This window comes from Loxodonta africana, chromosome 8 (assembly GCF_030014295.1).
Source record: "Loxodonta africana isolate mLoxAfr1 chromosome 8, mLoxAfr1.hap2, whole genome shotgun sequence".
Taxonomy (NCBI): Eukaryota; Metazoa; Chordata; class Mammalia; order Proboscidea; family Elephantidae; genus Loxodonta; species Loxodonta africana.
The window spans coordinates 54,156,120-54,170,217 of NC_087349.1; positions in this window are offsets into that span (position 1 = coordinate 54,156,120).

The window sequence follows — 14,098 nt, forward strand, 5'->3', positions numbered from 1 at the left end:
ATGGAAAAGTTATGTTTATAGTTAATTTATGTTCTTTTGAAGAAATTTTTTCAAACTGTCTGTACCGTATTACATTTCTATCAGCCATGTATGAGGGTTCACTTTTCTCCACATCTTCTCCAACATTTGTTATTATATTAAAAAAAAAAAAAACTATAGTCATTCTAGTGGATGTGAAATTTTATCTCATTGTAATTCTCATTTTCATTTCTATAATATCTAATGAGGTTGAACTTATTTTCCTGTGCTTATTAGCCATTAATATATCTTGTTTTGTGACATGTCTATTCAAATCTGTTGTCTTTTTTTTTTAATTTGGTTATTTAACTTATTATTGAGTTGCAAGTTATTTATGTAAATACAAGTAGTTTATCAGATCTACGTTTTACGAATATTTTAACCAATTCTTTGCTTGTTATTTCATTTTAACATTGTGTTTTGAAGCACAAAATTTTGAATTTTGATGAGGTTGAACTTATCGATTTTTATTTTATGTACCATGATTTTAGTGTCTTTTGTTAAAATATCTTTGTTTAACCCAAGTCTCAAAGATTTTCTCCTGCTTTCTTCTAAAAACCCAGTGCCGTCGATTCTGACTAATAGCGACCCTATAAGTAAAGTGTTACTGATTTAGCCCGCACGTTTAAGTCTATGATCCATTTTGAGTTAATTTTTGTGTTTGATATGAGGCAAGGGTCTAAGTTCATCTTTCTGCCTGTGAATTTCCAATTGTGCCGTCACAATTTGCCAAACAGACGGCCCTTTCCCACTGAGTTGGCCTGGCACATTTGTCAAAAATCAGTTGGCTATGAAAGTTTATTTCTGGGTATTCTAGTATTTCTTCTATTGATCTATGTGTCTATACTTAACGTCTGCACCACGTTGATTAACAACTACAGCTTAGTAAATTTTCAAATCAGGAAGTGAACGCCCTTCACATTTGTGTGTGTGTGTTTTTTTTTAATTGTCTTAGCTATTTTAGGTCTATCACATTTTCTAAATTTTAACGTTCAGCTTATCAATTTGTGGGAAAAAAAAACTGTTGAAATTATGGTAGGGATTGTGTTTAATCTGCTGATCAATCTGGGGAGAACTGCCATTTTAACGCTATTAAATCTTCCAGTCTATGAACATCTGATTTCTTCCCATTTATTTAGGACATCTATAATTTTCTCAGCAATGTTTTAAATAGCTCTTATTCCAAGACTACTGTCAACAGACAGCTGGTAATACAAAGGGATGTTAATTTTCTATCTCATTCAACTCAATCTCAAACCTCAAACCCTTGCTTGGGACCCCTCTGCAACTCTTTTAGGTATGGTAAACCTCCTCTTTGACTAGACTCTATCTTCTACTTTCTTGACATCTCCTATTTCATTAATACCATTAACCACCTCTGGTTACACTTTGGCTCTCTGACTAGGTTAGATGCTAGTGTCAGTATCTCCAAATCTATCCTTAAGAACATATTCTTTCTTTTGATTTCATATCTAGGCCCACTGGGTCATCCTTCCTATCATTTTTAATTCTGAGAGTTATTGGAGAAAGTCTGAACATCACATTGACCTGAATCATTACAAAGTCGCACAGCTCATCTGACTATTTCTCCACCCTCTTGAATCTGGGAAGGCCTTGTGATTTCCCTTGGCTCATAGAATGTGGCAGAATTAACACTGTGCAAATCTCAGATCCTGGAATTTAAGAGATGTTGCAGATTCCACTCTTGTCCTTACAGAGCCCTTAGGACACCATGCTGTGAAAAAGCACAGACTAATTCATGATAAGAAGCCATGTGGAGAACCGAGGTAACTTAGCTGACAACCAACACCAACTGCTAGCATGTGAGGTCATCTTAGAACCTCTAACCTCAGTCGAACCTTCACATAACTATCATTGCATAAGGGATCCTAGGTAACATTAGCTGAAGGAATGCCCAGACCTGCCAATCCAGAGCATCTTAAGCAATAATAAACTATTGTTGACTTAAGTTACTAAGAGTTGGAGTAGTTTGCTATACAGTGAAAGGTAACTAGATACACCAACAGTCAAAGCTCTGCATCCACCACCCTTCTTTCAGTCTTCACAGCCATTCTTATCGATTTCTTTAATATGTGTATCAAACCAGAGGAATATTTTTCTATGAAGCTCCTCTTTGCCTTTTTTACCTATACTGTGATTCTTCCACCACGTAATTCTTTCTCATATTAGTCTAATCCTATTAAATTGTTAAACCTAAAACCTCCTTTCCTTACACATTGGTTTTAGCAACATAGAACTACACATGTCCTTCCCTGACCTGTCCAACAGAGTTAATGGTCCCTTCTTCTCCACTTTTCTGTGCTTTATGTATGCTTTTATGGTTGTATTGTTCACTCTCTAGTGCAACTATGATTTTTCATGTCTCTCTCTTTTTTGACTATGTACTTCTTGCCATCAGAGATTGTGTCTTGTTGACCTTGGCATCTAAATCAACCTCATTCTGCCTGGTACTAACTGAACCCATTGCCATCAAGTTGATTTTAACTCATAGTGACCCTGCAGGACAGAGTAGAACTGCCCTGCAGGGTTTTCAAGGAGCAGCTGGTGGATTCCAACTGCCAATCTTTTGGTTAGCAGCCGAGATCTTAACCATGGTGCCACCAGGGCTCAGTAAATGTTTAATGAATTAATGAATGTACACAATACACATTGATGAGTACAGTGATGAGCAAAGTAAAGGGGTGACTAAATGGGTCCCTTATGTAAAACAGTTCCTTAACTTTTACTCTTAACATCTTTAGAGACATATACCAAGAGACGTGCCATTTTTCCCCAAGTGTTTCCACGTGTGCTTCTTTTTCTTCCTTAAATATACTTTAATCTCTTGATATGTGTGAGATTAAGTTTTGGTATTTTTTCCTGTAGACAAGTGATTTCTACTATGGCTCCCTGCTGCCAAGTATCTGATTGTTTTATTCTTATTTTCACTATTTCTCATAGCTATGTGATAATTTTTAATCCTCCTAGTTAGATGTTGTCAATTTTGAAAATTTCCTGGTATCTTCCGACATTACTGGAAACATCAAAGCTTGTTATAGAAAAATGCTAGAAATCTCAGCAATATGCACTAATGAAATTATCGTTGGCTAAGACAACTAAACTCAAACCTTGACTGCAAAAAGTTCCCTATCACGATCCATCAATGCAAGTGAATATTTAAATTTTAAGTAAAAATCTGCCAAACTCCTACATGTCTTGTTTCTGTTATATAGTTAGAACTGAGTTGTTGAAAACACGGCAGTTATTTCTGGTCCAAAGATGCCTTATTCTGCCAGGAAAATATGTTCTTTTTGCAAAGGGATTTATCACTTGTATTAGAAAAACAACTCAGGGCATGTCCTCATCTTTATGGGTCAACAACATCAGTGTCACATAGGATCAGGGACAAATTTCATTCCTGTTTAGCTATTTTTGAGTTCTTAAACTGATATACACATTTTTTTTTTCAAACTAAAGTTTATGTAAGTTTCTACCACATGGTGTGGGAGGGATATATATATATATGTGTGTGTATATATATATATTTCTGGGAAGTGTGTTGTTTTTATTGTTTCTAGATATTTACAATACTAATGAAGTCCTTCAAGACATTACATATTTTATCTTTAGCACTTAATATTTTATCTTTCATTATATTATGAAATTATTCTTTTGAGATTAGTTGCATAATTAACAATCCCACTTATTGTACATGTGACTGCTGCTTTATTGCTCTGGTAGAATAAACAGTAATTAGAAAAATTATTGCATTTATTACATGTAGTCTCTTGAGATTTATAATACAATCTTCAAAACTCTAATGAGAAACCAAAAGTGCTTTATTCTTTGTATAATAATGACCAACAAATTTCCTATTAAGTAATTTTGATTAGTTTAAGAAATTCTCTATTCATCTGCTTGATAAACAAGTAGATTGCCAATGTTTTTAATGTACTTTAATGAATAAAGGCTGGAACCTTACTATCTTTATCTTTTAAAAAAGTACTAATCTAACAAAGTTTTGATATAAAAGTTAATGATACATAACTATATAACTCCTGTGTAAAAGTGTGAGTGTGTGTTTTGGAGGCTGGATGAAGGTTGGTAAGAGAAGTTGCTGATAATGAAAAGGTACTCTTACTGAAAAAATAAGAAAGCACTTCAGGGTTCTCCCAAGGCAAATACTTTACCAGTCACCTTTTCCCATCCTTCTATAAGCACTGGCTGTCCCTTTGGGTAAGAAACACCTGGCAGGATACACAAAAGCTTTAATGAGTCAGAAAGAAGTCAGAAAAGATTTGCAATTTGTAAAAGTCTTCTGATTAAAACAATGGCATCTTTGTAGCCAATCCTCTAATTGTATCATATTCAACTCACTGCACCACTTTTTATTTAGACAGAATTCTTGTAATAGATTTCAGTATTCAAGCAAAAATAAAGAGTGCTCACAGAGAGTCTGTCTGAGCAATGGCACTTAAATAAATAACAAATAAATAAACAGGTTTTTAACCAGCAAAGATATAACAGTTAAATAAATGACATGTCTTCAGAAATCTTTTAAACACACACACACACACGCACGCACACGCACAAATAAACTGGCAAAAATGCTGACTCACAAAGAGATAAAAGATTGCATTATGTGAATGGTCAAGTAATTATTTGAAATTATCCTGCACAACAAATGCTACAGAAATACAGTTTCTTAAATTCCACAGGGGATTTAGTTTTCTGGGGAGCTCTTTAGTAGACTAACATGTTTTCTAAGAATTAATAAGAAATGTAGGCCTAGACCTAGTTAATAGGCCTAATAGCATGTTCTGTGCTCTGCTCTACCTCCTAGTTTGATGTGTAGTGCCTGGAGTGGTAGAAGCTTCCAAACTGCCATCCAAGGTACAATTGCTCTTTATCTGCTTAGAACAAAAGAAGAAGGAGAGTTGGGAATAGGAGGAGGATATGGAGTATGTGGCTAATTGCCTGCATGAAAAACTGCCTCCTTTGCCATGAGACCAGAAGAACTGAATGATGCCCAGCTACCATTGCTGAACATTTTGATTAAAGATTCCATAAAAGTATCCTGATCAAAAGGGGGGAAATGTAGAACAGAATTTCAAATTTTTATGGATTCCAGAGTTTCTGGAGCCATGAAGGTTGAATGGACCCCTAAAACTATTTCTCTGAGATAGTCTTTAAACCTTAAATCAAAAATATCCCCTGAACTATTCTTAAAATCAAACAATAGTTTAGACTAACTAGTAAAAAATGTCTGCCTTGAGCATTATGCTCTTTTAAGAACTATCTATATGGGATCAAATTGATAACAACAACTTGAAAGATTAGATAGGAACCTTAGGGGACAGTGAATTTATGTTAACGGGGGAGGAACAACCCAGAAAATGAGGGTGAGAATGGTTGTACAACTTGAAGAATGTAATCAGTGTGACTAAATTGTACATGTATAAACTGTTAACTGGTGTATGTTTTGCTGTGTATATTCTCAACAACAACAAAATAAATAAAATTATACATATAAAAAGAAATGTAGAATATACATGCTTTCTTGCAGTAGACTCTACTATAAATTAAATCACTATGGGATTGGAAGTCACTACTTCCAATTTGTAGATTACTATGGGAGGCTGTTCTTTCTAAGCAGATATTCAATCCCCTGAAATCCTTCTCTGCATATGTCAGGTCCACTAAATCCTAATAACGAACATAAATGCCAGGAGATAAATTCTACAGATTTCAAGCAATAAAAACTTACACTGAAGTCTGTTGTTAGAATCACTGTAGAATATGATTCTGAATTTAGAGCTCCTGCCAGTTTCAATATATGTATAGCTGTAGTTTAGGATGCTCAGAAATTACGGTAGTTAAGATGTCTTAGTTTGTTCCAAGGAAGAACAAAGAAGCTTTGCTTGAATTTGTAACTCCTGTTCTAATACTGCATTCTCTCCCTAGGTAGCAAGCCCATATTTTTCATATTAAAGATGTTTTGGGTGGGTAGGTCATCATATTCCTGTCAAGATCACCTCTTGTCATGAGTCAGAATCATCCAGCAAATCTCTAGTGATTTCCTTCAAACATGCTATTTTACTAGAAAAGATCTTTACATTAATGTTTAACCCCAACATTTCTCTCTATAGAAAAGCTTTGAGATATGTTAAAAATTATTATGCTCTGGTGATGTGGAATAAATTAAAAATTAAAGACAGGAGGTCTCTTAGGATGTGTATTTTGCTCATTCCAAAAGTGGCATTCAAAATATTCATATTTCACTGCCAACTTTAATATTAAATACTAAAACCATGAAATTTTCAGTGAACTTAACCTGATCCTGTGGCTGTATGTACATAAGGCAGGTTAGAAGAGCTATTATTAGTCATTAACAATATACCACGGTGATGAGATACTTGTGACATAAATTCAGAGTAAAATCATCCTGCTTACTTCATACCTTGTTTCTCAGAAAAGGAAGTTAAAGTGCATATATACATACAATGTAACTCAATATCTGAAGCATTAGGGAGTTTGGAGAAATTCCTTTTTCCCCAAGTGTGTTCTCTGATTTTATATGTCTGAAAAGGGCTGCAAGACCAAGAGTTGTGAGGAAAGCATCCAGGATTTCTCAGGAAAATAATGAGTGTAAAAAGGAGGAAAATAATATATAGTGTTCTATATGAAGCACCAAGTTTTCCTGAAAATTAATAGCTTAAAACACAATGCCTCATGTATTTTAAGTTGTAGTGATATTTTCCTTAGTTTTAATAATTAGAAGAGCTGGTATACTAACTGTATCTGTTACAGAATACAGCCTAAAATGTTTATACCATGTTTAAAATTGCAAAGTTTTATACTTTTTCAAACACCACTTATTGTTATGGAATTAGAATGATGTTATTTTTTTTTGTAAAATTATTTTTCTTTATTTATGATCAAAACATTTGACCATCTACTTGATCCAAGTTTGTTAAAATTATGATTCATAGATAATTATGATGCAGACATTTTTCAGAGAAAACAAATCTTGAATTAGCTTTTCCCTTAACAAACCTAATTTTTTTTTTTTTTTCTGATAGCTATTCCAAATAAGATTTGTAACCTAGTGATCTTTTGGTACTGAGCTTTATATCCCCAGTGCCTCACCAGCACAGAATCTATCACATATTCGTGGTTTTCTAAGTGTGTGGTGAGTGAATAAATGATTACTATCTTAAAACTCAGCTTCATCAATCTTTTTTTAAAGTTTCAAACACGTATATAAAGGAATGTTCAGTCTCACTTCAAATACTTCATTCTATTTGACTTTAAAGAAAAAACACAATAGAACAGTTCTGTTTTTATAAAATTAGACATTCAAAGCAAAGAGACAGAGATATTCATAGTGGTCAGACAGGCTCAAACACGAATTGAATAAAAGAATTATATAAGTGATGTGAGTGCCTCAAGAAACAAAACATCCTATATTAAATCAAGAGAAGGTCATAAAATAGAGTCTAATTATTCTCAAATATCAGACAGATTCATTGTAGCATGTCTATACTTTTCCCAAATTTCCTGATCTTTGACACTTGCTTTTATTATGGCAGTTCTCCTTTCCTTTATTTTCTAACAACTTTTTACATCTCACTAACATGTTTTCACAGACAGATCTCTGTTTTTTTTTAGAGAGATATTGTTTTGTAAGCAACAAATTAAACATTGTTAATCTATAATGTTTTAGAATTGTAAAAGAAATAAAAAATATTTTATTCTCATGTTATGCTTAGGTAGGATAGTATTATAAACATTATAGTTTGAAACATGTTTATGGGAAAGCAAATAACAACATGTAAAAGTAATTTTATAGCAAGCATATAGAAGAAACACTTAGAAAGTTTATTCCTTGTGAATATTTCCTTATACCATGACATAATTTTACTACTAGTTTTTCATCAGCAGCAGATTTTCTTTAATGATCAGGCTCTCAGCTTGTACTGAGGTTAAAAAAGAATCAAATGCACAATACATATTCATCTCTCTACAAGCTTACTTAAGGAAATATTAGTACATGAAATGGCTATAATTTTGAGAATCCTAAGCTTTTTGATCTCATGAATAAACTGGATTCAATCATTTCACAGAAAAAGACTCTGGAAATAGCTATCTCACCTTTATAAGTTAGGTTGACTTACAAATTTTAATATAAAAAAATTTTTTATATAAGGAACTATAAATGTCTTTGTAATTATAACAACTCTTTTAAAAAAATTTATATTAGAAAAAAAATCCTTCAGGTTTTCCTTTAAAAATTTAAGTAGTTATCAAATTTGAAATATATTTATATTTCTCTATATAATAAATACCTTTCAAGTTCTAGATGATCTTCACTTCATGTAAAGATAAAATTATGTTCATTAATCAGTAAAACAAATATAACATTAAATAGTGCTTCTCAATCACAAAATACAATGGATATTTGAAGCAACTGTAAGTAAATAAAAGGCCATCCAAACAAAAACATAAAACCTTAAAAAAGTCTCTTCACAGAACCATTTTTATAGTTCTTTCTTCTGCACAGGTAAAATAAATATTTTTAAATGCCCGTACTCAAAATTAAACATGTATAAAAACAGCAAAATGGATCAGTCACTTTAATGTTTCAATACACAAATTTCTCTGTATGCATATTAGACGCCATGGAGGTTGCATCATTCTCTAATTATTCTGTCAGAGTCAGTAAGAATTTATCACCACATTTCTTGAGTTTTGAACTCACAGTAGCCTATTCATTTATATACAGGGACCTCGGTTCTTCTGGGAAGGTCATTTGATTACTTATGCATGCTATTGTTTTCCTGTATTCCAAGGTAGATAGAGTTATTAACCTGTGTGGCTAATTCTGCCACAATTGGGAAGGGCTTTCCTATCTCATCCCAGCCACAGTCCTGTATGTGCACAAAAGTAATCTGCAGCTCTATGGCTCTGCTGAGGGGCGTTCCCAGGGATGTCTCACATATATCCTTTGGATGATGTCAAATGCCCTCAAAATGCATGCAAATAAAGCTCTAGAGTATAGTTAAATTTTACCTAACCATGAATTTCAGATACTGAACTTACTATAAATTTGTTGAAAGGTAGCTTAAGGATAAGTCTAATACTTCCAAAGTATGAGCTCTCACATTTTAAGCACATATATTACGTATCTGCCAGTCATTATGCTATGTACATTAGATGCAATATTTCAATGAATCCTCCCATTAATTCTATGAGTTAGAGTCTGTGATTGTCTTACATAGGAGAAAATGAAGTTCAGAGAGAATGATTCACTTGGCCAAAGGTAAGGGCAGAATTGAGGTTTAAACCTTAGTTTGTATGAATCCAGAATACTAGCTGAGGTCTTTAGAAAAATATTTTTGTTTTTTATTTTAGAAAAAACTATCTTGAGGTATAACCCAATACAAAATGTAGACTTCACTCCAGAGATATTAGCTCTACTACTAAGACATGGCTCTCCGAGGTCTCCATTGAATAGTCCGTAATCACTGAGGATTCTACACTTTGTCTTGGGAGAGCTTAAATGTTTCCTCACCCTTTGTGAGCTCTGGAAATTATTCTGGTACAAATCCCCTGCCATTCTTTGCCTGGTTAGAGGAGTTTCACTCTCCACGTGAGCAACCAATACTTGGCAAAAACAAAAGGAGACCAAAAGCAAGTTTGAAGAGCTTTTTCTACATAGATCCCTTCTTTCTACAAATCCACCTTGCGATTTAACCTGTCCAAGGTTCTCCAAAGTCCAGTCTCCACCTCCTCAACTCAGTGATGCTGCTGGTTTCTGTTTAAGTTCCTCTTCTCTGCAACTTTTGTTCAGAGATTGGCTTCAAGAAGAAATCCAGGAAGGTCTTAGGGCTCACTACCTTTGTTTCCTTTCTCATAGAGATTATACATTCCTGCTGCTTCTTGTACAAAGTCCTAAAATGGATTTCGCATGCATTTTGTCCCATTTTATACTTATTTGCAGCAGGAAGTTAAGTCTAGTCCTTGTACTCAATCATGGCTAAAAGCAGAATTCTCACTGAGGCTTAACTCAGTTTATTCTTGGGCCCAAGCTTTTACTGCCACTCAGTTTCACTCTAGGTCCACAACAAGCCTATGACAAATTAAAACCTTCAAGTCTTTTTCATGTGAAGCGCTCTCAAATTTTTTTTTCCTAATTTTTTTTTATATTTGTATACAATGGAATGTATTTACAGTTCAACTTGAATATGAATTTCTGCATTTTTTCTTATTGAATGTACACTTTTTGGCCCATCTTGATTTTGTTATGCACTATATAAACTGCTACTATCATGTTTTTTTGTTTGTTAATGCAATTAGCATTGCCTTTTTTTTTTCATATTGGTAAAAGTGTTGAGCCATGTAAAATTAAACATGTATCCATTTTGTTAGAAACCTTCATCCAGTTTGGAAACCATCCATATACATTTTTCAGGTTATTCAATCCCTTACCTCTTTTACCGCACAGACACATTTATCTCCCTTATCCATAGGGATACCATAAGAGATTTTTGAAAATTACTCTCGCCTTTGTCATCAGCAATCATTTGATTTAGGAATCTAATAGCAGTCAAAAAAGGAAGTGAGGATTGTTTGACATAACTTGTTACCAGTGATTTCATGGTAGCTCCTTGCATTCTCAACATTCCTAAACCCACATAAACCATATGCTTCAGAACCCAGTAAAGTATTCTACCATGGCTTGGGTATTTTTAGACTTTAGTCAATTCCTCATTTTGAAAACTGAGGCATTTACTATTTCTGTTTATTTATGTATATAATTTCTCTTAAATTCTGAAGAAAAAAAAAAGGACTGGCTTTACTAACATAACTGAAATTACTTCTGGCATAAAATATAATTTTCCTGGACCCAGAAGTCTTGAAGCCTTTTATTTTCAAGAGTCCACGCTAGCTTTTCTTTTGCCTTTATATAAATTCTTAGCTTTTAACATTTTATTCAAGTATTTATTGACTTCTACCTTTTTCAAGGCTAAGGATTAACTGATTGATCTATTTTTTTTTTCTCTTCTAATATTAGGCATTGGGGGAAAAAAAAAAAAAACAGTCCTTAGCCTCATGCAACTCACAGCCCAGTAAGGGAAACAGATATAAAAAATATTCACATAAAAATATGTAAAATAACAAATGTGATAACATCTAAAATGACAGGCACATAGTGTTGTAAGAACAGTAAAATTTCATTGAATTTGGGAATTCAGATAAGGCTTCCCTAAAGGGAATTTTAAAAATGAATGGCAATAAACAAGCAAGGAGTCTGGTGAAGGTAAGAAGGCTAGCATTTTAAGCAGAGAAAACAGCATGTGCAAAGAAACTAGAAGAAGGAAAAGTTGATTTGCTTGGTTTTCATAGCCCCAATGCAGTATACCTAGCAATATTTCTTGCTAGTCACTATTTTCTTATTAGTCATTTAAACTAGAATAGGAGTTTGTTTGTTTTTCTGTATACCTAGCATTTAGAACAGTGCTGGGCATGGAGGACACTCAATAAATAATTGTTGAATGAATGTATGAATGAATGCTATGCTTCCATCAAATTATCACCTCCTATTTCATGCATTTACCATGTATATTCTTACTGCGGCTTGATACTCAGCTTGTTTCCCCACCTGGAATATAACATTTCATCTTTCCTTCACAGTCAAAATTTTATTTTCATGCCCCAAGTCAATCATTTATTCCTCCACAAATTCTTTCTTGTGATCTCCTTGGATTAGTCTTTTCCTCCTCTGGATTCTCATTGCATCATACCACGTTGTTGTTAGGTCTCGTCGAGTTGGTTCTAACTCATAGCGACCCTATGCACAAAAGAAGGAAACACTTCCCGGTCCTGTGCCATCCTTAAAATCATCGTTATGCTTGAGCCCATTGTTGCAGCCCCTGTGTCAGTCCACCTCGTTAAGGGTCTTCCTCTTTTCCACTGACCCTGTACTTTGCCAAGCATGATATCCTTCTCCAGAGACTGAACCCTCCTGACAACATGTCCAAAGTATATAAGACGCAGTCTTGCCATCCTTGCTTCTAAGGAGCATTCTGGTTGTACTTCTTCCAAGACAGATTTGTTCGTTCTTCTGGCCGTCCATGGTATATTCAATATTCTTCACCAACACCACAATTCAAAGGCATCAATTCTTCTTCGGTTTTCCTTATTCATTGTTCAGCTTTCACATGCATATGGTGCAATTGAAAATACCATGGCTTGGGTCAGGCACACCTTAGTCTTCAAGGTGACATCTTTGCTCTTCAACACTTTAAAGAGGTCATTTGCAGCAGATATACCCAATGCAATGGGTCTTTTGATTTCTTGACTGCTGCTTCCATGGCTGTTGATTGTGGATCCAAGTAAAATGAAATCCTTGACAACAATTTTTTCTCTATTTATCATGATGTTGCTCACTGATCCAGCTGTGAGGATTTTTGTTTTCTTTATGTTGAGGTGCAATCCAAACTGAAGGCTGAGGTCTTTGATCTTCATTAGTAAGTGCTTCAAGTCCTCTTCACTTTCAGCAAGCAAGGTTGTGTCATCTGCATAATGCAGGTTGTTAATAAGTCTTCCTCCAATCCTGATGCCCTGTTCTTCTTCATATAGTCCAGCTTCTCGGATTATTTGCTCAGCATACAGACTGAACAGGTACGGTGAAAGAATATCACCCTGGCGAACACCTTTCCTGACTTTAAACCTATCAGTATCCCCTTTTTCTGTCCAAACAACTGCCTTTTGATCTATGTAAAGGTTCCTCATGAGCACAATTAAGTGTTCTGGGATTCCCATTCTTCTCAATGTCATCCATAGTTATGATCCACACAGCCGAATGCCTTTGCATAGTCAATAAAACACAGGTAAACATCCTTCTGGTATTCTCTGCTTTCAGCCGGGATCCATCTGACATCACCAATGATATCCCTGGCTCCACGTCCTCTTCTGAAACTGGCCTGAATTTCTGGTAGTTCTCTGTTGATATACTGCTGCAGCCGTTTTTGAATGATCTTCAACAAAATTTTGCTTGCGTGTGGTATTAATGATGTTGTTCTATAATTTCCACATTCAGTTGGATCACCTTTCTTGGGAATAGGCATAAATATGGATCTCTTCCAGTCAGTTGGCCAGGAAGCTCTCTTCCATATTTCTTGGCATAGACGAATGAGCACCTCCAGCACTGCATCTGTTTGTTGAAACATCTCAGTTGATATTCCATCACTTCCTGGACCCTTCTTTTTTTGCCAATGCCTTCAGAGCAACTTGGACTTCTTCCTTCAGTATCATCAGTTCCTGATCATATGCTACTTCTTGAAATGGTTGAACATCGACTAATTCTTTTTGGTATAATGACTCTGTGCATTCCTTCCATCTTCTTTTGATGCTTCCTGCATCTTTTAATATTTTCCCCATGGAATCCTTCACTATTGCAACTCGAGGCTTGAATTTTTTCTTCAGTTCTTTCAGCTTGAGAAATGCCAAGTGTGTTCTTCCCTTTTGGTTTTCCATCTCCAGCTCTTTGCACGTGTCATTATAATACTTTACTTTGTCTTCTCGAGCTGCCTTTTGAAATCTTCTGTTCACTTCTTTTACTTCATCAATTCTTCCTTTTGCTTTAGCTGCTTGACATTCGAGAACAAGTTTCAGAGTCTCCTCTGACATCCATCTTGGTCTTTTCTTTCTTTACTGTCTTTTCAGTGACCTCTTACTTTCTTCATGGATGATGTCATCCCACAACTCATCTGTTCTTCAGTTGCTAGTGTTCAATGCATCAAATCTGTTCTTCAGATGGTCTCTAAATTCAGGTGGGATATACTCAAGGTCATATTTTGGCTCTTGTGGACTTGCTCTGATTTTCTTCAGTTTCACCTTGAACTTGCATAGGAACAATTGATGGTCTGTTCCACAGTCAGCCCCTGGCCTTGTTCTGACTGATGGTATTGAGCTTTTCCATCGTCTCTTCCCACTGATGCAGTCAATTTGCTTTCTATGTGTTCTATCTGGCAAGGTCCATGTGTACAGTTGCCTTTTTTGTTGGTGAAAGAAG